A 16720-nucleotide genomic window follows, 5' to 3' on the forward strand; every position below is an offset into this window, starting at 1 on the left:
CTCGTTACGATATTTTATTTATTTGTTGATTGTCTCTCTCCCTCTGTCAGTTTCCTAGAAGCAGAGACTTCACCTGTCTTATTTACCATTGTGCTGAAAAAAAAAAATATTCTTAGGTAAGGTGACCCCCCCCCCCTTTTATACGAATGAGAGGGTTCCTCTCCGGATGCTTTTGATAAACTTACGTATAAACATTTGGCGGTTTAAATAGTCGAATGTTTACTTGCACATTTTCATCAGTGATAGAGTTATGTATGCCTATCTGTGCCCAGTTAAAGTCACGTGTTAAATAAGTCACAATACATTAAGAGATTTTTTTCTTTTCCTTCCTGCTTCACAATCATGGAATTGATGTTCTTGGAGCCCTCCACCCATGCCCTTGGCATGCTGTTTTGAGTCATCAAACGAGTTTGGCCGATCCCATCTGCTCCCCTTACGTCTAGAACTTTTCAGACACGGCATTTTTCTGAATCTGCATATGAGGCAGCCTCTGGAAATGTTATCCCAGGCCACAAACACCCTTTTGCATAAATTAGGACGTTGCTTGTTTCATTTGCTTTGCGGGTGTGTATTATTGATGAGCTCGGCAAGGAACCGCTTCCTACGTTACTTTTGAAAGTGACCTTTAAAAGGTTTGTTCATAGTGACATCCAACACCTCTGAATGCAAAGTTGTAATGGCTGGGTCTGATTAAGTTTCTTGGCGCGCTCTCTCTGGAGAAATGATTCGGGGACATGACGCAAGAGGCCATGCGGCAGAGTGTGAGGTGGCTTCAGGCAGAGGCTGTGGCTCTCACCTGGCGGTTTACTGAGAATCACCCCGGGGAGCTTCTCACCTACACGGGTGTCCCTGGGTTCCACGGATAAGCCAATGGGATCAAAATCCTGGGTGATGGGGGAGAGGCTTCTGCAGATCGAAAATGGTGATTCTAATATCTAGCCAGGCTGAAATGCATGAGGCTAATTTTGATACGACAAATCGGTGGTTCCCAAGCCGTGGTCCCTAGGCCCCAGCGTCAGCACCACCTGGGAACGTGCTAGAAATGCCCCTGTCAGTCCCAGGGCCATGCCTGCTGAGTTCAGACAGCTGGGGGCGGAGCCCAGCTGTCTCCTGGAGGGTTTTCACCAGCCCTCCAGGGGCTCCTGAGGCTCCAACTGGGGAACTGCTGCTCCAAACCAGGCTTTGATGTTAAAAGAAAAGTTAATGAGAGAGAAATAAAGAAATAAAGCTTTATAAGGATGCACATAGCAGGTCATCCCTGTTTTCCTGAAGGACAGTTATACTATTTGCAAAGGGAACGAAGGAGTTACTGTATCTTCCATGTCTCGAGTGCTCCCTGGCTGCCAGACCCTGGGACTGAGGCTTTGCATGATGTTCCAATGAAATGGGTTCTATTATTATACCCATTTCATAGATGAGAAAACCGAGGTCAAAGAGGAAACTCCTTGCTCAACATTCCATACCTGGGAAATGGCAGTGGGTGCTCCATGGCCGTGCTGGTCCCCAGGCCCATGCTATTCACCATGACACCTGTCTCCTGCAGGGGCTTGGGTCCCAGGGTCAGTCACCAGTCCTCAGGCAGGGGACTCCTCCATCTTGAATGGTGTAGGGGATATCACAGCTACCTGGATAGACACTCCTCTGGCCCCAGGGGGCTCATGAAACAGGAAGGCCTTGCCATCCAAAACCCAGGCAGGGGAGCCAGGGTGGGCTGCGAGTTTCCCCTGAGCCTCACGTTAAGAGGTTCAGTCCATTGACGTATGACTGGATAAAGAAGTTGTGTGTGTGTGTGTGTGTGTGTGTGTGAGAGAATAACATAATGCCGTTTGCAGCAGCATGGATAGACCTGGAGATCATCATTCTAAGCGAAGTAAGCCAGAAAGAGAAAGGATAATGCCATATGATATCACTTATATGTGGAATCTAAAAAAAAAAAAAAAAAAAGACACAAATGAACTTATTTACAAAACAGAAAGAGACTCACAGGCATAGAAAACAAACTTACAGTTACGGGGGGGCGGGGAAGGGGGTGGGAAGGGATAAATTGGGGGTTCGAGATTTGTAGATATTAACTGTTTCATATGAAATAGATAAACAAGTTTCTACTGTATAGCACAGGGAACTATAGTCAATAACTTATAGTAACCTGTAATGAAATAGAACATGTATATAAATGACTGAAACATGATGCTGTACACCAGAAATGGACACACACTGTAAACTGACTGTACTTCGAAAAAAAAAGAGGTTCAGCCGAGAGGCTGCATAAGGTAAGGTGCTTTCCACCCTGTAAAATCCATGCGCATCAATCTCATCACTTCTTACAGAAAGTAGAACCACGATGAGAAAGCACACCCCCCAGCTAGAAGGGTTAACAATAGAAAGACCAATAATGGCAAGTGCTGGCGAGGAGGCAGGGCAGCCAGGCTTCCCACGCGCTGCCGGCGGGAATGCCGGCTGGTACAGCCACTCTGGAAACCTGCTGGTCAGTTTCTTACAGAGTTAAACATACACTTACCACGTGACCCAGCAAGCCGCCTCCTGGGCATTTAACCCAGGAGGAATGAAAACCTGTCTCCACACAAAGGCTGGGACTCCAAGGAACATGGCAGCATTATGGATGATTGCCTTAAACTGGAAGCTACCCAGATGCCTGTCAGCAGGTGAATGGATAACCACACCGGGCATAGCTGTGCCACAGAACACTATTCAGCAACGATCTGCTAGGACACGCAACAACACAGATGAACCTCAAAACGGCCATGCGGAATGAGGGAAATCAGATATCAAACAATACGTACTGCATGATTCTGATTACGTGAAACTCTGGAACAGACAATTCTAAGCTATAGAGACAGAAATCAGATCAGTGGTGGCCAGGGGTTGGGATGAGGGTAGGGTGGGCCACAAAGAGCAGGAGGGAACCTCCTGGGGTGCTAGAATGTTCTATGTCTTGAATGGAGTGTATACATATGTATACGTATGTGAAAATTCATCCGGTATGCTTCTGTACCTAGGCTGTACCCCAGTTTTTAAAAAAGACTTCCCCAGGTGCCCATCTACTAGCCCACTTGTATTTCACAGGACAGTTCTTGATACATAAGTGTCTTGCAAAACAGCCTTGTTCTACGAGATGGGGTCCCGCCGTGGCCCCTCAAAGCCTGGCAGGTCTCGGCATGGGTTGGTGGTGTCTCTTGAGGAAGGCGGAGCCCAGGCCCTTTCCAGCCATTGTCAACACTGCCCTCCCCACCAGATTCTGGAGAAATGGCACAGGACGCTTAATTTGCAGCACCCAGGAGCAGCACTTCACCTCTGCCCTCTGAGCCTGGGATTGGAAGATTTACTAGCCCCCAGGAGCCCCAAGCCAGCAATTACACACCAAGCTGTGCAGGGCCCCTCGGCTGGGGCCTTTTGTAAATTTGTGGGGCAGTCTTGAGTTTTGCAACAACTGAGGCAGTGTTGTGGACTTTTCATAGATTCGGTAGAGATGCTCATCTTCCTGTGGCACGGGGGACAGTCCCCTAAAAGAAGCGCCTGGGATAGAAAGGGTGCTGGTGAGTTCTGTCTGGGAGCCCCACCCTGGCCCACTCAGTGTCCTCAGCTTCATCCAGCCTGGGGGCCAGCAGAACTTGAGAAGGGCCCACCGAAAGGGGAAGTTCTATCAACCCCACATCGCAAAGCTGTCCCGGAAGAACCAGAGCATCAAGGAGGTGGGGGTGGAAATTCTCTTGACTTTTCTCTTCCCCGGGCGCCCAGGGAAAAAAAATGCAAGGTTACAAATGGATTACCGGCCGTGGTCTATTAGCTCTCTTTAATTCCTCTCGCGGTAATAAAGGGAAAGGTTATTAACACGAGGTGGCTGGTAATAAGCTAATTATGGTGCTGGCAGATCAGGGGTGTGAGGAGAGGCCGGGCCAGTGCCTCGGGTTTCCTCTGAGAGAGCAGTTCTGAATGATTACGGGTGAGACCGAGCCGTCACCAGCCGGCAGTGCCACCGAGCTGAGTTATTTATGTGGCACTTGCTGGGGCACAAGTACCCACACAAGTGTCTCTGAACTCCTGGGCCCTGAATGACTTCTTCCATCCCAAGATGTGTGATGCGAACTCAAGGAACTGTGGAAAATGCAGACAGAGAATCCTGGGTTTTTCCCCACTTTCCTTGACTCGGTAACCTTGGTAGCGAGGCCAGGAATTTGCTTTCTTGCCGCCGATGGATGGGCCTTTGGCTGGCCTCGCTGTGAATCGTGGTCCCAGTGCCTCGCTGGGGCTGAGTGGGAGGGGAGGGGAGATTCGGAGTAGAGGCTGCGCAAGCCAGAGAGTGGGGAAGGGAAACGAGGGGTCAAGGTTGTGGTTCAATGTCCCTGGGCTGTGACTCTTGGGTCCAAAGCCCGCAGAGGGAGGATGGAGGCATAAATGACTTATGGCAATGCGTCCCCAGCACAAGCTGGATGACTTTCCAGACCGCAGTGGTTTGTCTGGGACTTTCTGGGTGTCAGCAGTAAAGATCCCACGTCCTGGGAAACCCCTCTGTCCTGGGCAGGCTGGAGAATGTTGGTCACCTATTCCAGATGTCCCAAGCAAGAGAGCTGCCTAGAGGTGCTGAACATAGCCCTGGAGTCAGACAGATCAGGGGCTAGACCCTGTGTCCTCCACGGATCCTGTGAAACATGGGACAAGTGACCCTCCAATGCTTCAGTCTCCTCCTTGAAAAATGAGTGGGAATAAAAGTCACCCCAGAGAATCAGTGGGCAAGTACATGGAGTAACACGTGCAAACATAAGTGCCAGGAACAGAGTGAGGTGTGAGAAACAGCACTAATATTTGGTGGTGGTGTGGTCAAGGTAGGGTGGGTGCTTGTGTTCCGGTTGCCAGTTATAGGAGACCAAAATGAAGTCCTCTTGCTGATGGAAATTAGCGGGTAGGGGGCTGCCCTTGACTTCAGGGAAGAAAATAAAGAAAACCAGAGGAACCCTCACAAAGATGGACACTCGGGGATGTTTGTTACAGCATCGCATGGAATGGGTAGACTGATACATTCTGTATGCCCATCAGTAGGGCACTGGCTGTGAGTCAGGGTCTGTCTGGACAGTGGATTACCACGCAGCTCTGTAAAGAACATGAATTCAATATGAAACGGATATAGAATAAGTTCCAATTATAGACCGTTCAGTGAATATTCAAGAGGCAAATGGTGTGTATAGTAGGCTGTGTTTTTGTGGAACAAGGAGGGTATCATTAGTCATCAGGGAAATGCCAATCAAAACCACAATGAGATACCGCTTCACATCCACCAGGATGACTATTGAAAAAAAGAAACAGAAAATAAATGTCGGTGAGGATGTGGAGGAATTGGAATCCTCATGCATGGCTGGTGAGAAGGTAAAATGGTGCAGCTGCTGTGGAAAATACTATGGCACTTTGAAATGTTAAACATAGAATTACTCTATGACTCAGCAATTCCATTCTAGGTATACACCCAAAGAGAACTGAAAACAGGGATTCAAAAAAACACACAGACACGAATATTCATAGCAACACTATTCACAAGGGCCTAAAGGTAGAAGCGTCCCAAATGTCCATCAACCAATGAATGGATAAATCAAATGTGGTCTATCCGTACAATGGAATGTTTTTCAGCCATAAAAAGGAATGAAGTCCTGACACAGGCTATGACATGGCTGGATCTCCAAAACACGATGCTAATTGAAAGAAGCCGGTCATAAAAGACCACATACTGTATGATTCCATTTATAGGAAATGTCCAGAATAGGTAAATCTATAGAGATAGAAAGTGGTTATCATGGGGAGGAGAGGAATGGAGAGTGACTGTTTAATGGGTACCAGTTTCCTTTTAAAATGATGAAAATGTTCTGGAACTAGATAGCAGTGATTATTGTGAATATGCTAATTATCATTCATGGTAAATTTTATGTTGTGTATCTTTTCCTACACACACACACACAAAAGGCAGGGAGAAGATACATATAAACACATACAGGCACGTATAGCCCGGCGTATGCACAAAATATGCCTGGAAGGCAAAGCCGATAAATGTGGTTGTCTTTGGGGATGGAGTCAGGGGGCTGGGATTCCAGGGGGTGGGAAGGAGACCTTTGGGTTTGTTGGAACTTATATTATCATATGTTTGTGTTCCTTTTAAAAAGTAATAAGGCGTCCAGGTGAATTTTACAAGAAGAATATCAGAAATCCAGGGGGAATAACGAGATGTCAAAGATGGGTCCCATGTGTGGGGAGAGGGGGTCATGTGGTCAGACAACAGTAAGAATTCTGAATCATGCATCTCTGATGCAACTCTGCCTTTACCACTGAGGACAAATGTTCTTTCAAATCCCACAGGAGGAAGGTACGGTCTGTAAAGAGAGTTGAATTCATGGCTGGCCAGGGGACAGTAAAAAAAAAAAAAAAAGACCCAAGAGGAGAGCCTGAAGATGGGTGAAGACCCCCATTTTCTAAAAAGGAAACTAACATGGATTCTGGAAACCCCAGATGGGGTATGTCTGACAGCCAGAGTTCTCAGCAGAAGTCTGGAACAGAGTTTTACACAGATGGCTTGTGACTATTTAGAAGAAAATATGATAATCACGAGAAGCTAACACAGGTTCACCAAGCTACCTTGTGCTGACAAATGTCAGTGTCCTGTTTTCCTGGGGAGACCACCCTGGCAGAGCAGGTGGCCACTTAGGACCCCACTCTTTGAAAGGGTCTGTAGACTAGTGGTTTCATTATCTTTATAGTGGGAATTGTTACCGATTCCTTGATTGTCTGCCTTGTGTCTTTTGCATCTGCTTTGTCTGACAATGTTATTCCTATCCCATGTGTTTTTAGGACATTTCCTCTAATGGTTGTTTGTCTAATTATAAGCTACTCAGACTTACTTTAATATTTATTTATTTAAATCTGTATTAGTCAAGAGTCTTTTGGTTGTAAGGGAAAGAAATGCAATTCAAATAGTCTTAAGCAGAAATGTCTAGTGTGACCAATTTCAGGTATGGCTGGATCCAGGTGCTTAAATGATATCATTGGGAATCTGTATTCTGCCATATGTTGGATCTGCTTTCCTTTGTATTGATTTCATTCTAAGGTTGGATTTCTTCAAGTGGAGGAAAGTTGGTGCCACCGGGTTATCTCTTATCACCTTGGCAACCTGAGAAGAAAGGCAGCGGGCACCTCTTGCCTGAAAGCTCCAGTTACTGGGCCAGCTCTGATTGGCCCAACTGTGTCTTATACCCATTCCTGAAACAATCAGCATGACTCTGCCCAAGTTGGGCTGTATCCTCTATCCAAATCACGTTAGAGATTATTTCATTTAATACTCAGAGAGGAAAGTTTCCCTAAAGGAAAATTGAGATGCTATTATTGGGAAAAGAAAGAATGGATATTTGTCAAGCAGAAACACAGCCCAATCAAATTATGATGAATTATGCAAATATTGTTCATGGCGGAGAGTCCTAAATGGCATCCCAAAGTCAAAATGAATCTGCTTTTATCGCCCCGTGCTCCATCCCTCCATAAATACAGAAAACAAGAGTTAACTAATTGATAGTACTCTGGCTCATGGAAACTAGATGGTGATTTTTGTGGGATCTGTTTGTACATGGGTCATACAGCTGGACACATTCGACGCCCTTCTGTCTAGAAGTGAAGGATGTGTAGGAGAGGAGGAGGTGGGGTTGCAGAAAGGCAGCTGCAGGCTGGGCAGGTAGGACCACGAGCAGAGAGGTGATGTCCAGGAAATATGCAGTGTGAGCTACAGTCTCAGACAGATGCTGTCAACCTCTCCTCCTCTGCACTCTCTGCTCGGTGTGGTGAGTGTCCTGGGTGTACCTCTAGCAGAGGTGGGATCCAGGGCTTAGTATCTTCCTGATTAAGGCAGGGCAGAGGTTCAGATCCGGAACGTCAAGTAAATGTCATCCAAGTGCCAGCTGCAATAGTTTGCAGCAACTCCCTTTGACGTTTGCTGCAAAGCATTAAAGGTCTTCTCTGGAATCAATGGACAAGAGTATGGGGATCGATTAGCAATGCCTGCCCTGGAACGGACTGTGGAGGGATAGTAGGCGTACCTCATATATGCTGAGAGTGGGCTGGCCCTTCTCAAGACCGTCCCAGCAAGTGAAGACAGATTTATTTCCATTGAACACTAAATGAAATAATCTCTAAGCAAACAGTTCTCTGTATGCACCGTCTGTTCTCCTAAGCCTCTTTCCTTAGTCTACAATATCAACAACAGGTGTTTGCTGTTCATTCGAATCCAACCACCAAAAACTAGGTATGATAATGATTGTAGAAGACAGATTCTCAGACTGCAGTCATTCCTGAAAACCTTCACATGTTCATAAACCAGTGTACCACTGGTTCTCTTGTCTAGCTAATTTTTTTAAAGTGCTTTATTTTCTAAAACTTTTTATTCAAGTATTTCAGACATACAGAATAGTCACAGGTCTTAAGGGTATAGCTTAAAGAATTTTCATAAAAGAAACACACTGGTGTAACCAGCACTCACCTCAAGAAATCCCACATTGCGGGGGGTGGGTATAGCTCAGTGGTAGAGTGTGTGCTTAGCATGCACAAGGTCTAAACTCTGTTAAAAATTTCATCACCTAAGATCACCTCGCATGCCATCAGCAGTACAGATGTCACGCTGCTGGAAAGACTGGCGGAGGCGGTACTTCTGGTTCTTACCCAGCTGGAGGGACCCTGGTTTCATGGGGCTTCTCCACCAGCTGTTAACCTCAGGAGCAGCTGAGCCCCGCCCCCAGCTCCAGGGAAGTCTCTGATTGGTATGCGAGTGAGCCCATCCCCTTTGCCTGGGATGGGTTCAGGAATGGGCATGTGACCCAGTTCTAGCCAACAGGATGTTAAAGACACAATGTGGGACACACTGAGGGGTCTGGGGGTGGAACCTCAGGGCCCACCAGACCTGGGTTCAGATCCCACTTCTCTGTGTCTGTTCTTGGTAACCTGGGCCAAGTTGCTCTATTCCTCTGGGCCTCAGTTTCTTCACCTGAGAGAGGCGGCTGAGAAAGTTGAGAGAAGTCTCATGGGCCAAACACTTAGCCAGTGCCTGGATCTTAGTGAGTGCCTCTCAAATTATCTTTTGTTCTGGGAAGAGGACTCACACAAGTCCTTTCCCCACCAGCTTCTAGGGTGGAGTCTTGAAACACAGTCATCTTGAGCAGCTTTTCATTTTAATTTGGGGAGAAAATAGAAAAACTTACAGTGGAGTAAGAATTGGTGTTCTGGGCCCCCCAAGGAGTAGGCTGAAGGAAAGGTAACAGTTGCTGAGGTGTGTTGAGAGCTGGGCTGTGTGTGCATTGACTCCTTTTATTCTCACAGCAGTCCTGTGAACTAGGTCCCATTACTATACCTGTTTTGCAGATGAGGAAACTGAGCCCCAGAGACTTACTTAGAGGGAACATGGTAGAGCCAGGATTTCAACCCAGGCCATCAGATGCCTATGCAATTATTCCATTCTTTTCTTTCTATGGAAGACCTGACTTTAAAGGCCCATGCCTCTCCATGTGACTCGGAAAAGTGTGAAACATCCCTGGCTTTGGGGAGAATCTGGATTCATCTCAGGCAATTTATCTGATCCCATCTCCTTTTTCAGAGATTGGTTAAGCCATGGATATGGGACCCATTTCCAGCCAGTGATTCAAGAACCAAGGGCTGCAGTGGGCTCTGGGGAAATGTTTCTCGTTCTCCATGCACTGGCTGTTGTGTCTGGGTGTATTAGCTGGAGCAGTGGCGGCCATTTTGTGATCATGAGGGAATTTGGGATGAGAACAAAATTGAGGATGGGAGACAAGAAAGATGGAAAGAAACTGTGGATTCATGACAATGGCACTTAATTAACCAAACTCAGAACTACCCCCTCCTCCTGATTTCTTATGTGAAATAACAAATTATCTCATCAGTCAAGCTGATTTGTGCCAGGGTTTCTGTTACTTGGACTGTAATGGTTATGACTGAATGACTGTCAGCTTTGTGTAGATAGGGATGTTCTGTCTTGGTTGTCACTGTATCGACAGTGCCTGGAACACAATAGGTGCTCAATTAATATTTGTTAAATGAATTAGTGAAGCAGAGTGGCTGGAGCACCCAAATGCAGGTTCAAGTAACAAGCGCAACAAAAGCCGGAATCTGGAAATATGGCAGTGACTGTAGGCTTTGCAGTCTGACAGTCCAGGTTCAAGGCCAGTGCTCTACTCTTGAGTCAGGTTATATTGGACTACTTCTCTCACCTTGGTTTTCTTGTGCATAAGATGCATCTGGTAGGCAGAGTAATGACCTTCTCAAAGATGTCTATAACCCAATCCCAGATGTCAGTGAATATGGGACCTTCCAGATGATTCAGTTAAGAATCTTGAGATAAGGAGATTCTCCTGGATTATCTAGGTGGTCCAGTGTAATCACAAGTGTTCCTCTAGGAGGGAGGCAGGAGGGTCAGAGGCAGAGAAGCAGATGTGACAATGAAGCAGAGGTTGAAGTGATGCAGGGCCACCAAAAAGAACACAGCGTTGCAGACACCTCGATTTTAGGCCTGTAAGACTCATTTCGGACTTCTGATGCCCAGAACTATAAAGTAATGAGTTTGTGTTGTTTTTAAGCCCCTAAGTTTGCAGTGATTTGTTACAGCAGTGACAGGAGATTTATACCAAGAAGCTGATGATTATGTTTACCTCTAAGGGTTCTTGCGGGGATTCAGGAAGCTCAAGCAAGAACCTGGCATGTCGGAAGAGCCCAGCCGGCCCTAGCGCTTAGTGACCAGTCTCAGCACTAGCCATGCCTCTGCCAGGAAGTCACCCCTGATTCCTCCAGCCCTGCCCACCTCTCCTCTCCCTGAACCAATAATGAAAGGAATATGATTGACGTATATGTGTCTCCAACATTGTGCTAACGGTTTTACATCAGTATCTCATTTAATTTTCAGGCCCAGTCCAAGAGGAAAGGGCTTATATGATACCTATTTCACAGAGGAGGAAACTGAGGCATGGAGAAGTTAAGAAAGACAATAGGATGGGATGAGAGGAGGCCTGATCCACCTACATTGGAGACCCTTTACTGGCTTGGACTCCAACGGCCTTGGGAACAGGATGGGTTTTGCAGCCTCAGTGTGAACCTTTCCATAAATAGCTTCAAAGAAATCACAGGGAACACAAATTGAAATCTTTCCTCCACGCTGCTGCCAAAGCAAACTGTTTTACAGGTACAAACGGGCTCCACTCCCTTTGCCTGGCCCTGACTTGTCTCCACACCCAGCCCTGCAGGTCTCTCCACTGTGCTGGGATGCTGGGGGGATGGGGCCTCTACATCCTGCCTCCTGAACCTCCCCGGCATCTGCTTCCTCCTCCCCACTGCACTGCCCCTGTCTTGACACATCATTTCTCACTGCAAGGCCTCCCACCTCGTGCAGCACAACAGGATAACTGTTCTGAAACATGACCCAGACTTGACCACAGTCCCGCTGAGAACTCTTCAGGGTCTCCCCAGTGCTTACAGGGAAAGTCTGGATTCCTTGTGTGGCACACAAGGACATTCATATTTGCCAGGCTCATCTATTCTACCCCAGGACCTTTGCACTTGCTATATCCCCTGCCTGAAATGCCTTTTCCTTGGATATCCTTGTGGCTGGCTCTCTTCCTTCGTTCAAGTCTGTTCCCCATTGTCACCTCCTCAAAGAGGACTTCCCTGATCACCCTCTGTCACCCTCTGTTTATTCTTCTTCCCTCAACACTAGCTGACATCACAACATGCCATTATATGTTGCTTTGTTTCTTTGTTTCATACCTGTCACCAGAAGATGGTTCCTATGAAATCAGGGAGTATGTCTTAGGTCTCCAGGTGATTAGTACTAGGAGGAAAATCAAGTGGGAGAGGAGGATTGGGAGCTTTGGAGAAGGGCTTGTTTTATAAAGATGGGTAGATAATGTTTCATTGAAGACATGTAGGAGGTGAGATAGCAAGTCATGGTCATCTGGGGAAGAACATTCGAAGTAGAGGGAACAGTCAGTGCAAAGGCCCTGAGGCAGCACTGTGGATGTGTTCAAGGAGGCCATTGTAGTGGAGCAGAGTCAGAGACAGATAGAGAGAGGATGATGAGGTCAGGGAGCATTGGGATAGTCTTTCTCCCAGGCTCTTTCCATCCCCTGCTGCTGTCGCTCTTGTTTTTCTTGCCCCTCCAGCATAGTCTAGTGAAACTGATTGTCCTGGCGTGGCAGGTACTATGACAATGATGATTAAAACCAACCAGCTTCTGAGTAATGTCCTAACTCGCAGTGGACCATGGTGGGACCAGTGAGACATATTTTGGGGAATGGGAACATCAATCCTGCACCCTCTGTGGCTGCTTATTCCATCACTGGCATGAATTCCTCTTCTGAGAGGTGGAAATTAGTCAAAGCAATGACCCAACTGGATCTTGTGGGTGGTGCAGGGAAGACTCTGGAGCCAGATGGAGCTGGGCTTAGATGTGACTTTGCTTCCCACTGATGGCTTTGGGCTGGTGATTCACCCCTTTGAGCCTTAGTTTCCTCATCTGTATAGTGGGGATGCTAACAGCTCCAATTTTATCAGGTTATTGGGAGGCTCAGTGAAATACCATAAACAGTTTATGCTTATAAATGCTTATTATGCTATGTGCCAGACATTGTCTGCTCCTCACACATTAATTCATTTAATTTTCACAGCAATCCTATGAGGGACGGTCTGCTATTTTCCCCCATTTTACAGATTAGGAAATAGGCTCAGAGAGGTTGAGTAAATTGCCCAAGGTCACACAGCTAGGCAGTCTGGTTCAGGGTATGGGTATAACCATTAGAGTGTGCAGCTCTTGTAGATCAATAAACCTGGAAAATGCTCAGCTCGCTCAGGACCCATTATAGAAAGAGCTCTTGAAGAACACTCTTTAAGATTTTGAAGTGCCCCAGCTGTTCAGGGTTCTGAAGGGTGTTTGGCTGTCTGCACTCTCTGAATTCCTGAAACCACTTGGTAAAGTTGGCCAGGGAGAGAGCCATTTTACAGGTGAGGAAAACTGAGGCTCAGGGAGGTAAAATGAATCGGCTGTCCTAACACTCCAGCCACTCTGGGCTTCTGTTCATTCTGTGAACACACCAACTCACCTCCCACAGTCTGGCCTTTGCATACCTGCCTCCTTCTCAACCTCAGCATGCCACCTTGGATGTCATCTCCTTAGGGAGGCCTTCCCACCCTGTTTACCTAATCTCAAGCTTCCCCTGCTTCCCTCCAGCTCTCTTTGTCCCTGAGAAGCTTCCTGTGTAGCAATGACCATATTCTTTCTTTTTTGCTTGTTTGTTTTCTGAGTCCCTAAGTCTCGCTGAAAGAGAATGGCCGCTGGGTGGTTGAAGGGATTCCATTCAGGGTATTAAATGGCCTATTTGAGGCAAAGCTTCCAGATATGACACTCAGATACATACTGCAGAGCTGGGCTGCCAACGGAGCTGCTGCCCCCACCCCGGACAGAAAGGCACCCTCTGAATGAAGTGCTGCCCTCAGATGCCAGTCCCAGAGCCTGCCCCACCGCTGCCATGTATGCAGTCCAATGGCTGGACTCTTTCTCCGCCCTGTGGACCCTGTTCTGAATCCTAGTGCTCCCTATGGATTGCTGGAACCAGAATTGGCACAGAACCCTTGCTGTAAGGGAGTCTGGAAAACACACTTGTTGGCTTCCGCCGTCCAGGAAGGTGCACCAGGAGGAGGGAGGGATGGGCACTGCCCTGCCAGAAAGTTAGCTCTGTGTGAGTCCCGTGCCCAGCCTGACACACGTTAACTGAGTGACTGAAGGAGGTGTCAGAGTTGGGAGCTGAACCCAGATCTGTCTGACTCAAAGCCATGGGGGTCCTTTCCATTTCAACTTGCTCTGGATTGCTAGATGGCCCCTCCCTTGGGATTTTAGAGCTCTGTATACTTTGCACACGTGATGCTGGGCTTTCAGTGATGCCCAAGGGCACTGAGAGGCCTGGGGGGCCCTTCTGAGTCTAGTGAACTTGCCACATTGATATTTTAAAATGAGATTTATGATTGGTTCTGTAGGGTAAAAGCCAGCGGGGACCTGGGAGGGACAGACATGCTCAGCTCCAAGACCGCAGGCCCCGCTGGCTGTAGACAGCCCTCTGGGTTGTGGTCTCACCTTGACCAGGGGCCTGTGCTCTGGGCCCACATGCATGGTGGTTCAGACCAGGGCTGCTGTGAGAACCACGTGGGGTAACCACTGCATTGTGGATCTTAGACTGTTTGGACATCCGTGCATGTCCGCTACCCTGGGAAGGCTGGGGCTTTTGTTGGCTTCCCAGGCCCAACCGGGAGGTCAGGCCACCCAGGGGCTAATTCCTAACATTCTCTGGGAGGCTGAAAAATAGCAAATGTGGTGCAAAGATGCCGGAAAGGAGACCTCCTTGAATGTCAGAAAAAAATCCAGAAGCGCACGCAAGCAGGGATGTCCAAAACCAGATGTCCAAGCTTAAAAAAAAAGAAAAAAAGAAAAGAAAGAACTTTCATTATGCATCTTTAAACAGCCCACATGGAATGTGGCCAAAGCAAGTCACCCCCCCCACCCCATAAGCCGAACCCCAACTGCCAGGAGTCCCCCTCCACCCAGAGGCAACCCCTGGTATCAATTTCTCATGTGTCCTGATACGACTCCAAGCTCCCACAACATCCCTCCCTCCTCACTGCCCACTCGTTCCTTCTTCTCATATTGGCCTTCTGCTTATTCCTTGAATTTCAGCCTCACGCACATTCCCACCCCAGGGCCTTTGCACTGTCTGTGCCCCCTGCCCGTTCTGCTTTTGCCCAGATACCACATGGTTCCCTCCCTCACCTCTAATTGTGTCTTCCTTTCCTGACTCACTTTTCCTCAGAGGACTTACCACCTTCTAATACAGTATGTAATACACTTATTTAATTTTCCTTATGCATCTCTGTCTTCAGAATTTCAGCTCCACGAGAGCAGGGACTTGGCTTATCTCAGTCACTGCTGAATTCCCTGCACCTAGCGTGGTGCCTAGCACACAGTAGTCACTCTTGAATTAACAAACACCTTTCCAGAAGTAGCTATGCACAGATAGGCATGTAGCTGCACATTTATTCCCGCTCCCCCCCCTTTTTTTTTTTTTTTTTGCACAAAAGCTACCCCACTGCATACCCAGGTCTGCACCTGCTTTTGTGCTAAACAATGTATCTTGGAGCTCTGCCCCCATCAGAACGCACAGCCTGTTCCGTGCCCGTCCACGGCTGCCGACTGTTCGGTTGGAGGAACGCCCAGGCTCCACACAGCCAGCCCCACTCATGTCCAGTCTGGCAGCCCCGGCCTCTGGCCACTGTGAGCAAGGCTGCAGGGACCGCCGTCCTCCCTGGATACCTCCCCTCCACGGGACACGTCTCTGTTCGCATCCCATGGCCCCTGAGAACAAAGACGTAGGCAGATGCCCACGGGTGGGCGAACACCCTTGGAGTGCAGCCCTGGGAGAAAGCAAGTTGTTTATCTTCAGAGATAATCAGGCCTAGCAGACAGGGGCTTGATCTCGTTCCCTGCTTCCTTCTTTTCTGAAATGCACACAGTGTCATAAATAAAGGCGCAGACATGGGAGGAAGCCCGGGGGTGACACGGCAGTTTCTTGTAGCAGTGGGGACTGGCGGGGGTGGGGCGCGGTTAAGTGACATCCTCAGTGATGTTTTTGCAGGACTGCGAGACTGGAGGGCAACCCTGTGTAGGAAAGGGCGGGGATTCTGGGAGATCCTGTCCGTTCCAAAATCCTCTGTGTGCTGAAATTTAACTTTTCTTTGAACACCAGGGCATCTTTCTTACCCTTTAAAGGGCTTTTAGCGCGCAGGCGTTGACGTACTTCATATTTTGAGTGTCAGCTCCCCACTGGATGCCTGTTCCTGAGGGCTGGGCTTGATCTCACAGCGCCCTGCACTCAGTAGGCGCTAACTAAAGTCTATTGAATGGCCAAGGCTGGGATGCATTCATTGAAGCCAGGCTCTCCCTCCTCCTGCCTGCACTTTTGGAAGAGGGTCCCCTGTCCACTAGGAAGTTTCTGCTTCCCACTCCTGCCCGACCCCGACACTCTGAGTAGGAAGCACGGGGTCACTGAATAGAAGCTGGCCAGGGGAGCTAAGGCTTTGCCAGGGTCACAAACAGGCAGGGGTCACAATGGAGCTGGCCCCTGCTGACTGGGGCCCACCCAGGCATTTGGTATTTGGCTTGGCCGTGCTTATATTTTAAACAGAGGGTGACTGTGAGTGTCTGGGGACAGGCGTGGGGGTGCGCCGCAGGCCCCACTCACCTCTGTTACATACTTCTCCTCTAGTCACAGGCTTGCTGTTCCTGCCAGGCCCTGTGGGCTTTTGAGTTTGCAACCCCCATTTTAAAGCTCGATGAAAGTATAAAAAGTGTATGTAAGATCCCCCCCCCCCCGGGTGTGGTTCTGATGTGCACATGAGGTTTGCCCTCACGATGTTCCTCAGGGTGTCTTTTGGGTTGTCACTGACAGAAGTCCTGAGAGTGAGGAGTTTCCTTTGCAAATGCTCTGGTGGCCAGCCTGGGGAGTTCTTAGGGCAACTGGGGTTAAGGAGGCTCAGGGCACCATGTCCTGCAGCCTGCCTTCTGACCCTGTAAACACCTGGTTTCTGCAGGCCTGCTCAGCAGGGCATTTTTTGGGGTGCAGGCCCACTGGAGGGG

The sequence above is a fragment of the Camelus ferus genome, chromosome 32 (genome assembly GCF_009834535.1).
Source record: "Camelus ferus isolate YT-003-E chromosome 32, BCGSAC_Cfer_1.0, whole genome shotgun sequence".
NCBI classification, from domain to species: Eukaryota; Metazoa; Chordata; class Mammalia; order Artiodactyla; family Camelidae; genus Camelus; species Camelus ferus.